Source organism: Leptonotus elevatus, chromosome 22 (genome assembly GCF_054856555.1).
Source record: "Leptonotus elevatus isolate MCC_2025b chromosome 22, RoL_Lele_1.0, whole genome shotgun sequence".
In the NCBI taxonomy this organism is placed as follows: domain Eukaryota; kingdom Metazoa; phylum Chordata; class Actinopteri; order Syngnathiformes; family Syngnathidae; genus Leptonotus; species Leptonotus elevatus.
Genome location: NC_141260.1, coordinates 5672940 through 5690725, shown reverse-complemented (window position 1 = coordinate 5690725; position 17786 = coordinate 5672940).

The window sequence follows — 17786 nt, the reverse complement described above, 5'->3', positions numbered from 1 at the left end:
GAGCCACGTCTGCCGCCGCAGTTCCAAGTCCCCGAGCCACGTCTGCCGCCGCAGTTCCAAGTCCCCGAGCCACGTCTGCCGCCTCCGCGGCAGCCCCAAGACCCCGTGCCACGTCTGCCGCCTCCGCGGCAGCCCCAAGACCCTGTGCCGCGGCAGCCCCAAGACCCCGTGCCAAGGAGGTGCACGTCCCACTGCCGTCTTCTCCCTGTCTGGCGGCGCACGTTGTGGTCGCTCTTTGCTCCAGTGTGGTGTCCGGGGCGCCCTCCGGACTGGCGCCGCCGGGCTCCCCTCGTCTGGCGTCCGGGACGCCCCCCGGACTGGCCTTGATGGGTGTGCCAGGTTCCCGCCTCCGGGCCCCCCTCCGCCCGCCCTGTTTTTGGACCTTTTTGTGTTAGGGACCTTTGGGAGCCGTCCCTTGAGGGAGGGGTTCTGTCATGTTTTGGGTTCTGTTTTCCTTGTGTGTCTCCCTTGGTCTTGTTTAAGTGTGATCCTGCCCTTCCTCGTGTGATCCAATCAGTGCCCTCAGCCACGTGTGTCTTGTTGTGTCGTTAGTCTGTGTATTTAGTCTGCTGTCTCCCCTCTGTCTGTGTCGGGTCATTGTTGTATTTCCCCATGTCATGCTGCCCGTTTTGCCTTGTTTTCTCCATATTATGTTTTTCCGTGCAATTTAGATCTCGCCTTTTGTTTTGTAGAAATTAAAATCCCCTTTTTGATTGAGCCTCTGCCTCCTCGCCCTGTCTTCCCGCATTTGGGTCCTCAAGCTTCCCCTCCTTGACAGACTGCACATGCCTACAATTGTGTAATGTCTATGCTTTATGTTTTAGGTGTCCCCTGTTTGTGCCAAGGCTCTGGTACCAGGTCAGTCATAATTTTAATTGCTTTTGCAGCAGTTTTACAATCGATTATTTTAAGCAATTCCAATATTTTGCAGGTTCATATACACTCAAAGTGGAACATGTACTTGTACTGTGCATTGTCAGCAATTGAAGTTGAGACTTGACATGGTATTCTGTGTGTGCATCATTTTAGGCAGAGGCACTGGCTGGCGCCACAGAGTTTGGGAATGGCCAGTTTCAGCTGTGACTGGGCGGAGGCACAAACTGGTCATTCCAGCACTGAACCAGGACAACACGGTATGTTTTATAATCAACTCTGCCTTTATAACAAATTAACAACCTTCATTTGTGTCTATTTTTTTAAATTACTTCTTTCCTTTTTTCAATTACTACTTCTTTTTTTTTTCTTTTGTAACAGTTTGTCCTGGTTGTTGGTGACTCCCACCTGCGAGCCATTGCCGATGGGGTTGTGAAGATTCCGGAGGGACGTTTCTTGTTTGCCGTGATGTCCACCCCGGGTGCCAGGGCCTCCGAGTTGCGTGCTGAGGTGCTGAATGCTGTTTTGCCTCGGTCACCCGAGGTGGTCTGCATTTTGGCTCCCAGCAACAACTTGGGCCGCCCCATCGCTGTTGCTGGCCACTTCCCGCTGTCACATCTTCACTTGGTGTAGAGACGGGGTAAGTACATTAGTTGCTGCAAAAAACAAACAAACATTTTATTAGTGCTCCTCCTATCAAAAGTATGTTTGTAGATGTATAATATTTTTTCTGATCATGTCTGGAAGGTACACCTCAGTGACAGCGATGGGATGTCGGTGCTTGCGCGGTTGCTGTGGGCTGCCGTCAACCTGCGGATGGAGAGGACTGCACCACCTGCACCGGCTGCTCCTCAGCGTTCGCCACCAGCTCGAGTGTTCAGACCAAAAGTGGTTGTTAAGGGTGAGGTCACTGCGCCTCAGCCTTCAAACCCTTTTGACTGGACACTCGTCGGGAAGGCCAAGGAGGTAAACGCAAGCCTAACATGTTTTTGAAAACCTCCTAACATGCAATAATGTCACTAGTCATTTCAGAGCAGCTCGGTTGTGGACTCTGAGGTCACCTGTGGGCCCACTGGGTGGATGGGCACTCTCCAGGTTTGTGATGGTGATCATGGATTCATTCAGCCTTTTACCATGGCACATGTTACAATTCCATTTCTCTATTTCTATTTTGTTGTGTTTTTTACAGTGCAACATCCCATTGAACCCTCTTTGGTTCAGCCCACCCATGTTGGAGGCGATGGACAAGCTGTCTCCAGCTCGTCTTTCCAGCCCTGAGGACTGCCCAGGATCCAAAGGATAAGAAGGTATTTCAGTTTTCCTATTTTGTTTGCCCGTTATGTTTACATATCTATCTTCATGACAAAAAAAAAGTATAGTTAATTGTCCATTCTTGTCGTAACAATGCTTCGCAGTAAAAGCAAAAAAAATAAAAATATTTAATAATATATATCTCTCTATCTCTATCCACCGCAGGGCACAGACGACAGCAGCCAGCCCATAAGAGCACACGGAGAGAGCACCAGGTTTGCATTGCATTCTTATCAGCCCTGAGAAGTCTTACTTAAAATCACAAACAGAAATTAGTGACCCTTCACACAAGTGCTGTGTGTTAAAAAATTATTGTTTGCTTGTCGTTTCAGCCAGAGGAAAGGCCAGCCCCTGCGGAGGTTCCTTCCAGACCATCATCCCCCCGTCGTCCTGGGACTGAGGTAACTTTTTTATACTCACAACATTAACCATTAACATATGAAATGTTTAAAATTATATTAGTTAGAATTTAAGATAATTAAAATAGTTTCAATCATTTCAGGATCCTGCTGTGGGACTTCCTCAACGCACGCTATCCGTGAGGGCCACACATTCACAGATGGATGAAAGGTACTCAAGTTTTTCTCGCAACCACCAGTGTACTTGTATGGCTCTCGCTTTCTTGGCCTTCCACGCTGAGGGGTTACAGTTTAATTCGCTTGACCTTGACAGGGTGCTTGAACACGGGGACTCTCTTTACGTGGGTGCTAAACAGCAATTGATTTTGGACCATAACTTTGGGAATGATCACTTGACTGTCGAGGAGATGCCAAAACAAGTCATGACGGACACCAATGTCTATAATGTACAGATGCATGAGCTCAGCGTTGGTTATGTCATAGATGACGGTCATTCCCAAAGAGACTTGGGATTGTCTCTTGGAGCTCAGCTTGAGTGCTTGTCACAAAATGTCACTCTTGCTTTCTTGATTGTGAATCCAGAGTGTTTTGCAGTATTCCGTGACACATCAGGATACTTTGGGTTATTTGATTCACATTCCAGATCTGAAGTGGGCTTGCCACACCCAAACGGAACTGCAATTATGTTGACTTTTTCTCACTTGTGTGGCTTGGTTGAGCATTTGCGTCAGCTTTTTGAAGGACATAGCCGGTTTGCAACCTATGAGTTTGTGCCAGTCTCTTTTCATATTGATGGCAGTTCCATTAAGACGCATCGGGATTCTACTACAACCATATCAAAGGCAAATGAAGAGCTACTAATTGAATTAGGTGAATCCCCAAGTAAAGCGATACAACTTGTGATCGGTATTGTACCAAATCAAGAGCTACATAGTGCGGTACATGTTGAGCCAAATAGCCAAGCAAGTCAAATTAATGAGAGTCAAAATATTCCGGAACCTCAGCAAGGACTCAAACTGCTGCATGTTAATATAGATCTTTCTAAATGGAGTAAAAGTCAGCGTGCAAAACATTTATATAGAGAACGTCAACCCATTCGTAAGTGCCAAAGAAAACTTTCAATTACATCTAATTCTAAATATCACAGTGATCTGTGCTTTAAGGAAAAAAGAAGCTCTATCAGAAGAATAGATACAACAGTGATTCTGCTTTTAAGGCAAAACGGCAGCAATATCTGATTGATAAATACCAACATGATCTTGCTTTTCAGCAAAAGCGGAAGATATTGATGAAAAGGTACATAAGAGATAAATACAGAAATGACCTTTCTTTTCAAAGTAAACAAAAACAATACTTGCGAGAGAGGTACAAAAATGACCTTTCTTTTCAAAGTAAACAAAAACGATACTGGCGAGAGAGGTACGAAAAAGACCTTTCTTTTCAAAGTCAACGAAAACGATACTTGCGAGAGAGGTACAGAAAATACCTTTCTTTTCAAAGTCAACGAAAACATTACTTGCGAGAGAGGTACAAAAAGGATATATCTTTTCAGAGTCAACAGAAAAATTTACATGCGAGAAAGGTACCAAAAAGATTCAGCTTTCAGGCTCTCTCATATTAGGCGCTGTTTACAAAACAAAGAGGACAGGCGTGATTCAAACGCGCTAAAACGTATTCGCCACAAGTTAAATTGTGCTGTGAAAATAATAAGGAAATATAGTCACATCATTCCCCAGTGTCAGGAAATTGAGCAGGGTCAGGCAAACGGTGTAGTAGACGTCTCTGTGGAAATGAAGCAGGCACTCGTAGATCCAGAAATGGAAGCCACCATCGCTTCTTTCCGGGAAAGGGTTCGGCATGGGCCGACGTATATCTGCACAGTGTGCCACCGTGCGCTTTTCCCCAATCAAGTAAAGCATTGCAAACGAGCCAGATACACCAAAGATGTTGATGTGGCGTTTGCGTGCTTGACAGGCCAGTTTGTTCACACTTGTAGTTTCCCCGCCCCATGTACCGTTGCTCAAGAACGGATGCAGGAGTGGATTTGTCATACCTGTGACAACCATCTGTTCAGAGGTGGCATGCCACCCCAGGCGGTGGCAAATAACTTGGCACTGGCACCCATTCCCGAAGAGCTGTCGGAATTAAATGTACTTGAACGACAGCTAATTGCAAAAATCATCCCTTTTGCAAAGATTGTTGCGTTGCCCAAAGGACGGCAAAGAGCCGTACACGGTTCTGTGGTGTGCGTTCCATCAGAGATGGAAGCCACAGTGAACTCCCTCCCAAGGCCGCGCAGTGAGGCCCAGCTTCTCCAGGTGAAGCTGAAGCGCCGCATTGTGTACAAAGGTTACCAGCATTTTTACACTGTCAACATGACAAATGTCTTGGCAGCACTGACGATACTGAAACGCATTCATCCAGAATACAAAACTGTATCTATAGATGAAAGCGCTCAGTTTGAAAGTCTCCAAGAAGAGGAAGACGAGGGGGTAGGAGAAGAGAACATCCCTGAGGCCGATGCACAGCCAGAGAGCAGCGACACCCCCGCAAACAAAGAGCAACAGACTCCCCAAGAGAGCAAAGAGGAGCTCAGGCCGGGCTTGACTCTCGACACCTGTATGCAGCCTCCTGACATCGCGCAGGAAAAGCTGTCATATGGGGACGGCATATTTAGCATCGCTCCTGCCCAAGGAAACAAGCCGGTGGGATTTTTTGCCGTGCCAAACCTCGAAGCCATGGCCTTTCCCGTTCAGTTCCCAACAGGACAGAACTCACTCGATGAGGCGAGAGAAATTAAGCTGTCACCCAGTTTGTATTTCAATGCAAGGTTATTCTCCGTTGACACTCGATTTGCCAAAGATCAAAGTTACCTTTTCTTTGCGCAGTTTGTGACAGAAACGCATCTGGCCACCAACAGCATGTCCATTCAGGCCCGCAAGGGGATAGCCCTCATTTGGGATGGGAGGAAGATTTCAAACCGGATGCTTCAGGACAAAGATGAACTGGAGAAGCTCATCGAAAGAGAGCATGCGATGCGCTTCATGCAGCCCTTGAGAGGCACGCCGGCTTTTTGGGAGGGTGCCCTTAGGGACCTCCATGCAATGACCAGGCAGTTGGGCAACCCCACATTCTTCCTTACCTTTTCTGCTGCGGAAATGAGATGGCCTGAAGTAATCGAGATAGTCAAAGCGCAGCAAGGCGAACAAGGGGACTTTTCCCATCTCGACTGGAATGCCAAATGCGATGTTCTTCGCAGCAATCCGGTCACAGTGATGCGCCTTTTTGAGAAAAGGATGGATGCTCTTATGGCATTCATCCTGTCTCCTGCACAGCCTCTCGGTCCGGTAAAAGACCACTTCTATCGTGTAGAATTTCAAGCCAGAGGAAGTCCGCACGCTCACATGCTGCTCTGGATTAAGGGTGCGCCAGTCATCGAAGAACCCGACCTCAGATGTTGTCAAGAAGCCATTGACTTAATCGACAAGTACATCACTTGCAAAATACCAGACCCGATTGAGGACCCTGAACTGCACGACATTGTCACCAGCGTTCAGGCACACAGCAAAAACCACACAAAGTCTTGTCGGAAAGGAAACGTTTCTTGCAGATTTGGATGGACCAAACCACCATCACGTTGCCATTCCAGACGGAGACTGAAGACGTCCCAACGGACAAGAGTGTGGAAGGCCAGCATGGGAAGCAGGCGGCCAAATCGGCTCGCCTCACCGAAAAACAAAGGGAGGCTAAAGAAGAGCTCTAACGCATCAGAGAGATCCTCATGGACGCGGATGTCCCGAAGGACTTGCCGGAGCTTCTCAAAAAGGCCAATTTGACAATGGACAGCTACAAGGACAGCGTCACTAATCTGACCTCCGGAATGGTTGTCATGTTGAAGCGTGCTCCAACGGAAAGCTGGATAAATGCTTACAACCCACATCTGCTGCGGGCATGGAACGCCAACATGGATATTCAGTACGTGCTCGATGACGTCGCGTGTCTCATGTACATGATGTCGTACATTTCCAAACCGGAGCACGAGATGTCAGAGTTCCTCACGTCTGTTGTCAAAGACTTGAAGACAAAGCCTCTTGTCGACAAAAAGGACGAGATGAGGAAAATAATGGCGGCGTATTCCAAGCACAGAGAGGTGAGTGCTCAAGAAGCGGTGGCGCGGACATGCAGTCTCCCTCTGAAGAAGTGCTCGCGCAGCGTAGTTTTCATCCAGACTGCTGAGGATGGCGTGAAATTGAGTCTACCCACGAGTAGACTGAGGACCATGCAACCGGACGCAGACAACGTGTGGATGTCTGGTCTTTCAGACAAATATGTGGCAAGACCTAGAACGGCAATGTTTGAGCGGATGTGTCTCGCCAAATTCGCATCCGAATACCGGGTCGTCTACGGTCAGCAGACTGAGGGCAAGAATGTCATTCCCCTCTCACACGGCAAGGGATTCATCCAGAAGCGGATTGGAAAAGATGCCGTCATCAGATTCACTCGCTTCTCAATCAAAAAGTATGCTGAGAAGTATTACAGGACCCATCTTAAATTGTACCTCCCCCACAGAGACGACGCCGAGCTCAGGTCTGAAAACCTCAAAACGTACGAGGAGTTCTACGGTACCCGGGAATCAAAGTTCGGTCGGGTGCGGGCTATATTCGACCGCAATCGGGGGCGGTACGAAGGACGGGGAAAGACCGTGGACAATGCATTCGAAAAATTGAAAGAGCTTCGTGCGGTTCTCAACGCGTGGAGCACTTTTGCGCCGGAGGTAGAAGCAGAGCGTTTGGAGTGTGTTGCCGAACGCGAATCTAATCCGTTACAGGAAGACCCGCAAGATGAGGTTCCAGCCTACCAGGACGCTCCTGGTAGCGGCGCGGTCTTGCCGGCGTTTGAGGCGCCAAAGTTGAGCGCCGAATTTGTGAGGAACATGTACCGCAGTCTCAATGAAACGCAAGCGTCCGTCTTTTACGCTGTGCGCGAGTGGTGTTTGAAACGCGTTTCGGATCGTCTCCTCGAGCCCTTCTTTTATTTCATCTCCGGAGGAGCTGGCTGTGGTAAATCGCATGTCATCAAGTGCATTTACCAGGAGGCCAGTAAGATTCTCCGTCAGCTTCCCAGGTTCCGCAGCGAAGTGGATATGGCCAAGCCTGCTGTGCTGCTGACGTCGTTTACTGGCACGGCGGCTTACAACATCTCAGGGAAAACTCTTCATTCCCTCTTGAAACTCCCCAGGACTCTAAAGCCTCCTTACCAAGCGCTGGGGAATACGTTTGACGCATTGTGAGCAACCCTTTGCAACGTGGAAATTTTGATCATCGACGAGATCTCCATGGTCTCCAAGGAACTCTTTGCCTATGTCCACTGGAGATTTCAGCAAATCAAGGGCAACCAGAGACCATTTGGGGGCATCTCCGTTCTTGCAGTTGGGGACTTCTACCAACTGCCACCCCTCGGAAGGTCCAAACCCCTCTGCGTTTCTGACAACGATCTTCTTGACCTCTGGACAGATTTTCAGATGGTCAAGCTTACTCAAATCATGCGGCAAAAAGACGACGTCGCTTTTGAACAGGATCAGGGAGAAGGGGAAGGCTGATCCACTCGGCGATGGTGACAGGGCGTTACTCACCACGGCTGTCACGGATGCGCGAGACCTCCCTGCGTATACTCTGCATATCTTTGCCACCAATAAAGAGGTGGATAGGCACAATGCAGCAACTGTGGCTGTTCTCAAATTGACTGTGGTCAATATTCCCGCAGAGGACTACAGGAAGAGCCCACGGTCGGGGGCGATGGTCACTGTGATCATGGGGTCGAGAAGGGATCTACCGGATGCCCTTCAAGCTGGTTTAGGAGCACGGGTTATGCTTCTTCGGAAGTTGGATGTCGAGGACGGATTGGTGAACGGGACCTTTGGCACAATAGGCAACATTGTTCAAAGCGCCCCAAAGGGGTCGGCGGAGAAAGTGACCTTGCTCGGACTGAGGCTAGACAATCCCGAAGCGGGCCAGAAATTGCGCCATAAAATTCTGGGGCCGACGGATGACTTGGTCTATATCGAAAGGTCGGAGGAAAACCTGGGCATGAAAGGCGTGGTCAGGCGGCAATTCCCCATGAAGCTTGCCTTTGGATGCACGGCTCACAAAGTGCAAGGCATGACGATGACCTCTGCAGTGGTGTCTCTTAAGCGTGTGTTTGAACCTGGAATGGCCTATGTTGCCCTAAGTCGCACGACGTCACTTCAGGGATTGAGGGTCATAGACTTTGACGAATCCAAAATCTATGCCAATCCCAACATCACGACGGCAATGGACAGTATGACGCGCGCTTCTTTCCAAAGTACAAGACCATTGTTGTACTTTTCCAAAATGCCGCAAACTGCTTTTCCCACCTTGACCATTGTTCATCACAACACCGAGGGCCTTCCATCTCATATTGACGACTTAAAGTCTCATCATGAGTTGAGGCTGGCAGATGTCCTTTGCCTCACTGAAACTCATTTGTCTGGATCCTTCTCCCCCCCTCCCTTGCAACTGGAGGGATGCAGCACTTTTGTGCGCAACAGACAAGTTTCGTATTCAAATAGACTGGACGTGGCCCAAAAAGAGGGTGGCGGAGTCGCAGTCTATTATCGCGATTGTCTTCGAGCGGAGCCCCGTCGGTTTATTCGGATTGTGGTTGACCTGGAATTTGCTGTCATCAGGGTTGACGCTCCCGTCCAGGCTTTGATAGCTACGGTCTACAGGCCACCCAACCTGAGTCTTGGCACCTTTCTTCCAAACCTTGGAAGTCTCTTGGATGCCTTGGCCGTGATGGACTGCCAGCCTATTGTTGTTTGCGGAGACTTTAATGAGGATTTGCTTTCAAAGGGAAAGAAATCCATTCTGGACTTGTTTCAGTCCAGAGGCTTTTCACAGCTGATCATCCAGGCCACAACTGGAAAGCAGACACTGATTGATCACATTTACATATCTCGCCCAGATTGTTGTGTTCAATCAGGCGTTCTGCACACTTATTACAGTTACCACAGTCCGGTCTACTGTGTGTTAACTTCTTGTGTCAGCTCATTGTAGATCGCAAGGGCACCATTTTCACAAGTGTGCCTTTGCAAATGTTATTGAGCCTTTCATACCACTGCTCAAAAGAGGGGGATACTGTACTTTAAATTGTAAAGGCTGAAAAGTTAAATCCTTTGCTCGTTCAAAATTTGTGTCATAACAGAACTACACTCAAAATCAGAGCGGCCAATCATTTTTTTTGTAGACATATTTATCATTTAGTTAGTTCTAAACTTATTGAGCTTTAAATTGAATTTAAGACATGGGATATGCCATTTAAGCGCTCCCTTATTTTGAGCAGTGTTGTATGACGGTACTTTTAATCAGTGTGCTTTTCTGTTAGCAGGACATCGTGCATTTGGACTTGAATGTTTTGTTTGTCCTTATTGTGATTGTGACTATAACACAATGAAAAGTGTTGGTGTCAGTGAGGAACTGCGATGGTAAGGAATGAACTGTGATGGTAAGTGATGATTGATTACTGAATTGATCTAGGCAAACATTGAACACTCATTTTTCATTTTCACATGCAATACAGGTGGATGGAGCGCAGCAAGGGGCGCTACTTGACATGGCCAAGGATATCAAGGTTGTTATGTCCGGTACAACTGGTGGAGAGAAAAGATGAAAAAAGGGATCCCGCAAACGTAGACCAAAATGATTTATTCTACAGGATTCCTCACTGAAAAACCGTCACATGTGTATTGGATGAGTATTTAGATTAAGTTTTAACTGTTCAGTTTTGCTGCCTATTTTCTAACAACTTGTTCCTTTGTGTGCTGAGGAAAAGATGAAGATGCTGTGTAACAAAGACCCAAAACGGCTCTTTTAAGAGCCGTTTTACATGTACTTTGGAGTAATATTCCTGCAATATTGATCAGCACCAACATGCCTTTTAATATGCAATGTCAAATTTAAACACTGCATTCATACTGTATTTGCTCCATGATACAGTATATTGCATTTTATATTTTAGTTAATCACTTACACTATAAGCAAGAAATTAAACTGATTCCCTTTTGATATGACTAAAATGTCAATCAAGACATAAGGGAAGCCATTACACATGTAATAACTGCAGTTATTACAAATTGTCCTGAACTCTATTCCTGCTGACACAAATTGAGAGGTAAAGTACACCAACATTTGGCAAACAGTTCAGAGCATGCATCTTTCCACCTTGCAAGAGTCAGCAGGCCCATTCAAAAATTTTCTAGTATTATTCTTCTTCTTCTTTTTATTATTTTTTTTAATCTTCCACCGATTTTTCCGCAAGGGAATTCCCAGTTACCATGGGGACGCTATTCCCAAAAAACTCCCAAATAAAGTCCCATAGGAATGAATGGGAAACCGAAAGAGATCAACTCCAATCAAGCACCTTTTTCCAAGACACACGCTGCGCGCACATACGTTGACCGACCGATATGAATTTTAGCTCATTTTGTTGGAATTTTTGTCATCTTTAGCTCAGTGTCAAAAAAAAAATTAAGGAATGAAAGCTCTCCCCCCTGTGCGGGTTCAAAGACAGTGAGCAAAGGGGTGAAAGTCGCCTATTTAGAGTGTGACTAATTAAGGCTTCAGTGACGGGAACCAAAAAATCTATTTCCAAAAGTTTCACTTCAACTCGTCACCATGGCCACAATCTTTGCTCACTAGACATCAAATTCGCACATTTTGTAGCCACAAGCCTCTGCTTTCTGAAAAACTAAGTTTTATTTGGCTAAAGTGTCATTTAGTACCTTTATTTTCACTTTAAGCGAGGAGAAGTCGGACTATTTCGATCTCTTTTCAATGTTATTTTCGCCGTTTTTCCCTCTTCATTTTCGATCAATCATAAGTTTTCAACCTGCTCCTAAGTTGGTCATTTTTCATCCGATTAAAAAACTGAGAACATGCTCGCGTTCCCCAAACCCTTGCCGTTCTAACGAGCCATTTCTGGAATCTGCATCTTCAACCGTTAGGTCGTGAGAGGCTTTTGTTTGAGGTGAGCGTATCCTATACAAAATCAATGGAATGTGGGTGCGTGACGTCTCGCAACAAGTTAAAATCAAATGTGTGTGCGTGAATGATCTGTCGTTTTTGCATAGCAACTGCCTCAGCCAATCATCTCTCACTGTTGAGCTCAACTCAGCCCCTTTTTTTCTTGGTGTACTCAAGGCTTGGCCTATATACGACTACTACTATTGCAAATACTATTACTACTACTACTATCTTGGCCAATTGATTAGGTACACCCAGGATTCTGGTCAATTAATTAGCTACACCCTGGATTCTCTCCACTCCGCCCACCCAGGGCGGCGGCCATCTTGGCCAATTGATTAGGTACAGCCAAGACTTTTCAGTCACAAAATGTTTTTATTTGATTATTTTCCAAATTTGTAGCGTGACTATTACTGTGTTTTTTGCTGATTATGGTTGATTATTTAATACTAAAAATTGTCCATTTCCTTTGCTAAAGTAAATGTTTTCTTTTGTGATATTGATGAGTTCTTCAAGATGCACAAACAGTGACTGTGCGCATGTTGTCTCCACAGTTTCCTCAGGGCACACATAGACATATAAAAGGAATTTGTAAGATGTTAATAAAATTTGGTTAATGGTGTAAATCAACAAATTCAAATTGGAAGGTTCATTTAACTAGATTGTTTTATGTTCAATATACTTAAAAAAAATAATAATCAGTGACATGTACAATGTAGCCAATAATAAAATATATAATACTGGATATTTTGTAGAAACATTTCATCACTTGTAAAGATTTGTCTGTGTTGAATAATTTAGACAGGTGATAATTGCTGAAATTAAAATAACAGATTCATCACATTATTTTAAATGCATAGTAATTAAAATGTGTCACTCCCTTAACACTGAAAACAAAGATATGAATTAGACAATGGTTGGTTCTTTTTAGTGGTTAAAAAAGTGGATGTTTGAATTACAATTTTTATATTTTTATATGTATTTATTTTTGTATGTTGATGTGCAAAAAACACATACAATTGGTCAAGCAGCGCATCCACCACCAGACAGCCTGTCCTGTATGTAGCAGTATGTCCTACTCGCAACCCGCGAGTGTTGTATGACACAATCCGCATTATTGAACCTTGCAGCTGCACGCAGCGCAGTTGCCCCCTTAAACTGGTCTCCTCGGATGCAGCGCGCTCCAACCTCACCATCCGGCTGCAACCCATCTTGTGATAGTTGGGACTTCGCGTTGTCTTCTCTCGCGCGGTTTTTTCTAATCCTAACCCTGATTGGTCCGTTTTTTTCCCTGTCTGTGCTGTGGCCAATGACATTCGCTTGATTTTGGAAGGTTCTAGACGACGGACCCCTCTTGCTGATAGTTGGAGTTCGTGTTGTCCTATCTCTTTTCCCTGATTGGTCGTTTTCTGCTTGTCTGTGCTGTGGCCAATTAGAGACGCTTGAATGAGACTATTTTAGAAGGTTCTCGACGATGGTCTCGTCCCATTTCATTTCGTCTGAGGTAAGTGTTGCACGGCAATTATTTTTAGTCTGATGTATAATGCTAAATAAGTTAGATTTTGCAAGTTTTCCCCATCCTAAACTACATCACGTTAATACTGGCGATGTATTGAAACGTATTTGATGTGTTTGAATATGGAGGTAAATATGGTGCAAAACTAACTTGTGCAAAAAATTTGTACCTGTAGAAAAAAGTCTAAATTTTTATCTGTAAAAGTCGTGATTTGTATCTCCTCTCCCCCACCCCCACCACCACGACAGAATAGACAAACACCTTACTGTATATTGTAGCAACGAGGGCTATACACAATTGAGATTTAGAGCCTACTCAAACTTTTCTTTGTTTTTGTTTTCTTTTACTGCACATTAAAACCTTAAAGTGAGATCTGCTAGCGCTAGCTAGCGCTAGCAGGTGTAGTTAGCATGTAGGCTACCATGTCTAGCACTTAACTTTACCTATCTTGTTAAAACAGCAGCCGGATAACACAACGTTCAAATATGGAGGTAAATATGGTGCAAAACTAACTTGTGCAAAAAATTTGTACCTGTAGAAAAAAAGTCTAAATTTGTGATTTGTATCTGTAAAAAAAAAGTGTGCCTGTAAAAAAAAATTGTGTCTGTAAAATAAATTTGTACCTGTAAAAAAAAAATGTGTATGTGTAAAACAAATTTGTATCTGTAAAGACAAATTTGTACCTGCAAAAGTCATGATTTGTATCTGTACAAAAAAAATTTTGTACCTGTACAAAAACTATAAATTTGTATCTGTAAAAGTTGTGATTTGTACCTGTAGAAATGACAACTTGTAGTCAAAGAAGTCTCCACTAGGAGTCACAAGTGGGTTTTCTGCTGCTGTTCAGTGACGTGAGTTTTGCCCCATTTGTCGCGCTACAAATGGAGCAAAACTAATTTGTACTTGTAGAGCGCCGTGATTTGTACTCGTAAAGAAGGGGGCGGGCTCTGGTGTAATGAAGGGTTGTTTTGACCAATCAAGTGAGAAGGATTTGAGCGGATTGGAGCGCAACCTCATTGGTTTAGCGAACGACGGTGGCGGGACTCGCGGAAGGATACAAGCAGGACACATCGTCGCCAACCAACATACATATTAAGAATACTTCAGTCTCTTTTGGTTTTTGCTATTACAAGGTAAGTATTATGTTACTTCATCATTCTTTCAAATATTGTTGTTTAAACGATGGTCATCCAACCTGTTTTTATGATTAGCATCACATATTTAGCTTTCTAGCTAGCTGGCATTTGATTTCATGCTAAAGCAGTCTAGTCATTATCGTCATTTCTGGCGCCACGGACGTAATTTCATCTCATGCTTTGGAATATTGTGGCTATATGACAACAATGAACAACTAAACTACTTCATTATATGCCAAGAATGGTGCAGTGCGCTGCTCCCCTGTGTTGGTTAAAATTGTTATTTCTTGTATTAGTTAGCTGGCTAACAAACGAATTCATGTAGCTCACATATGCGCCATTGACAGGTACTGGAGGGAAGATGCACCCAATCGATGTTATGTATGTACACATTTGACTCCATAGTGTTCTTTATCTTGTTTTGCCTTCTAGAAAAATGACCGATCAGAGCAACAGCTCTTCGCTGCAGCAGCAGGTGAGCGGAATATCGCTACTGTCTTGACATTAATGGTGTGTTTTTTTTAAGTGGGTGGTCGACATATAGTTCACCAGCGCTCCCTTGAGCTTCTCGTAGCTTCAACTCAGTGTCTGAGTTCTTTTCAGGTCTATTTTGCATACAGTATTCAGCACGCACACCATGGGCCTGGTGCGGTTCTTGTCAAAGTAATAGTTATGCAGTAGTCTAAACGCAAAGTTGTGAGCCTGATGTAGTTTAATTTAGGAGAGTTACCGGTAGCAAGTTTATATGTATAGCATATATGTATACAATAGTTACATAACAACTAACGGGAGTTTCCATTTTTAATATTAATTTATCAGTTATGATGCCGTACTACTACTACTGTTACACTCAACAGGACGAGCATTTTCGAATAACCCAACCAACCTTATCAACAAACCTGGAAAAAACGCCAAAAGAGGAAACTTTTCTCTTGGAAGCGGGTCTTGGGAGGAGGACCATAAATATGGGTGACAATGCCGATCACGCAGAGGTAAGCCTAAAAGACAATTCTACACTTGAGTCTTGCCATTGTATTGTTTTTTAATGTTTTGTTTCCTTCTGTATATGTGTGTTTCCATTACCCTCAGATTTGCGCAAAATGCAAATTGTGCAAAAGCAAACTGTTAATGGAAACACTGTAATTTAAAAAAAATGCAAATATCGGCCCAAAAAATTTGCTTTCCCATGGTTTTTGAGACAGGTCTAAATACAAGTATTTCGCAAAAGTGTAATGAAAATAGTGTTGCACGGGATACCGGTGCCAGTACCGTACCTTTATGTTTTGGTGTCAAAAACGGCTCGGTATAATTTTTTTCTTAGTACCGGTACTTAAAAAAAAAAATACGAGACAGCCCGCCAACTCTTGTTTTCTATCTACCGATATGTGGAAAACGCCTTAAGTAAGCGACACGCCTCTTTTAGCGTGTGTGCGAGAGGGCGCAGGAAGATAGCTTCACGCACTGAAGCGCTTGCTGGACGTGCACTCCTCGTGGAGAAGCATGAAGCGCTAATTAAGCTTATTAAGTGTAGTGCTCGCTGGACGTCCACGTAAGCTATGCAACAGCATTGGCATTGCCTACGCATGTTTTCAATCAGCACACGAAGAACACGTGTGGTTTTCAATTTTCAGTTTTAGAAAGGTTTTGTGACAAGAGCAAATGTTTTTCGTGAAGAAGCAGAAGAAAAAGCAGCAATCATTCCTGCAGTGGACTTAGGCACGGTGCGTTCAATGAACAGGCACACAGTAGGATATCACACTTATGCATAGTAAAAGCTCAGACGACTGACAGAGCAACAGACACAGGTTGTGACGCATTTTTGACACTTCCCTTAAAAATAAGTGGAGTTTGAATTATTTTGTTCCCAATTTGTAGTATTTGATGATGCATTCGACTAATTAGGAGCGAAATGGAGAAGAGCCGAGACATGCACGAACAATCAAGCAACGTTACATTGAGTTATTGGAGTGCCACTATTGCCAATTTTTAAAACGGATGACATAAAATGCAGTCAAATATAGCACTTCAAGAATACAGAATGCAATGTGAAAGCACATACAGTATAAACATAAATATATACCGTATGTACATAAATTTAACATGTATACATCCCAATATTTCAAATTAATAATAAGTAAAAATAATTTGAAGTTCTTTAGCCAGTTTTAATTTTGCTGCTTTTGCTGATGTTTTAGAGTTTTGTCTAGCGTTTCAGTACCGGCATTGAGGTATTTTATGCAGGTTTTAGTATCAAAGTCAAAATTTCGGTATCGTGAAAAGACTAAATGGAAACCAGTGTTTTCCCCAGCGTTTTAATAGAGCGGCGAGCCGCCAGGCTTTTCTTGACCCTCTGCCAGGCTAAGCGTCCCTGGAATTAACCGGGTACAAAAAGAAAAAAGAAATTGCTCCACAAAATTCTAAATTCGCTCCTTAAAGAAAGAAAAAAAAAGGAGAGGAAAAAATAAATTTGCTCCTCAAATGAAGTCATGATACGCAAAACTGCTCCGCAATTACTGCAAATAAATAAATAAATTCTGATCCTTGTGCGCATTGACTCCCTCTGTCAAACGGACAACGAATTATAATCACAAGATGTCGGTCGGTCTGTTTGGTTACCCTCCCGATACCGTCATTTGAATTTTCCACCATATCGCAAAACTGTTAATTTTCATTTGCAGCTAACAAAGTTTTATGAAAATTTATACATATAACAATTAACTATGTCAGCAGCACTTGCTTACTACTTTCAGATAAGCAGACTGCTCCAAGAAGAATATCCCAGGATGCGAGATTTACAAGGTGGCTGGTTTCTTAAAAAAGTTACAGGTATGGTTCTTCATTGGATACTGTTGAATTATTAACATTGTTTTTCAGTTTCAATTTATATTTTAGCCGTTTTGGATTTAGTTATAGCTGTGTAGCTCAATGAATAGTATTGTCTATTGTATTCTTATCTGTCTCTCTTGCCTGGGAAAGAGGGAGTAGAGTTTGTACCAGTCTCAGTCGGTCGAGTCCAAGGACAGGCTGACTTATTATTGTTTAGGTCTAATCTGATTTGTATTCCTGGGAACTTCTGCCTTTTTATGAATGGGAGGGGAGAGGAGACTTTTCGTATTCACCCACTTTTCAATAAATAATGATGTGCAGGAGAAGGAGGGACACACACTTTTGAACAGAACACTGCTTGGGTGACTTCATTTGTGTGATCAGAAGCTTCTGATAATTATAATACCTTTGCAAAGGGACTTCTTCACCAGAATCTCACCATTCAGTTAATTGAACACGCAAAGAGTAGAATACAAATATTGTAAACTCTAACAATACATACTTCAATTTTCTTTGATTTAATTTTGTTTTTTATACCAAGCTCTAAATTATCCGACAGTGTGACACTTCGAGGCTGTGGTTGCCAAATAAGGCATTTGGTCCCCTTCATCTGAAGCCTTGTTTACAGCTTTTCTCATTGATGTCTAGTGAAACCTGGCAGTGTATAATGAAAATGAACTGCCATTCTCAGATGCCAAAATTAACCACACTAACTTAAGTGTGC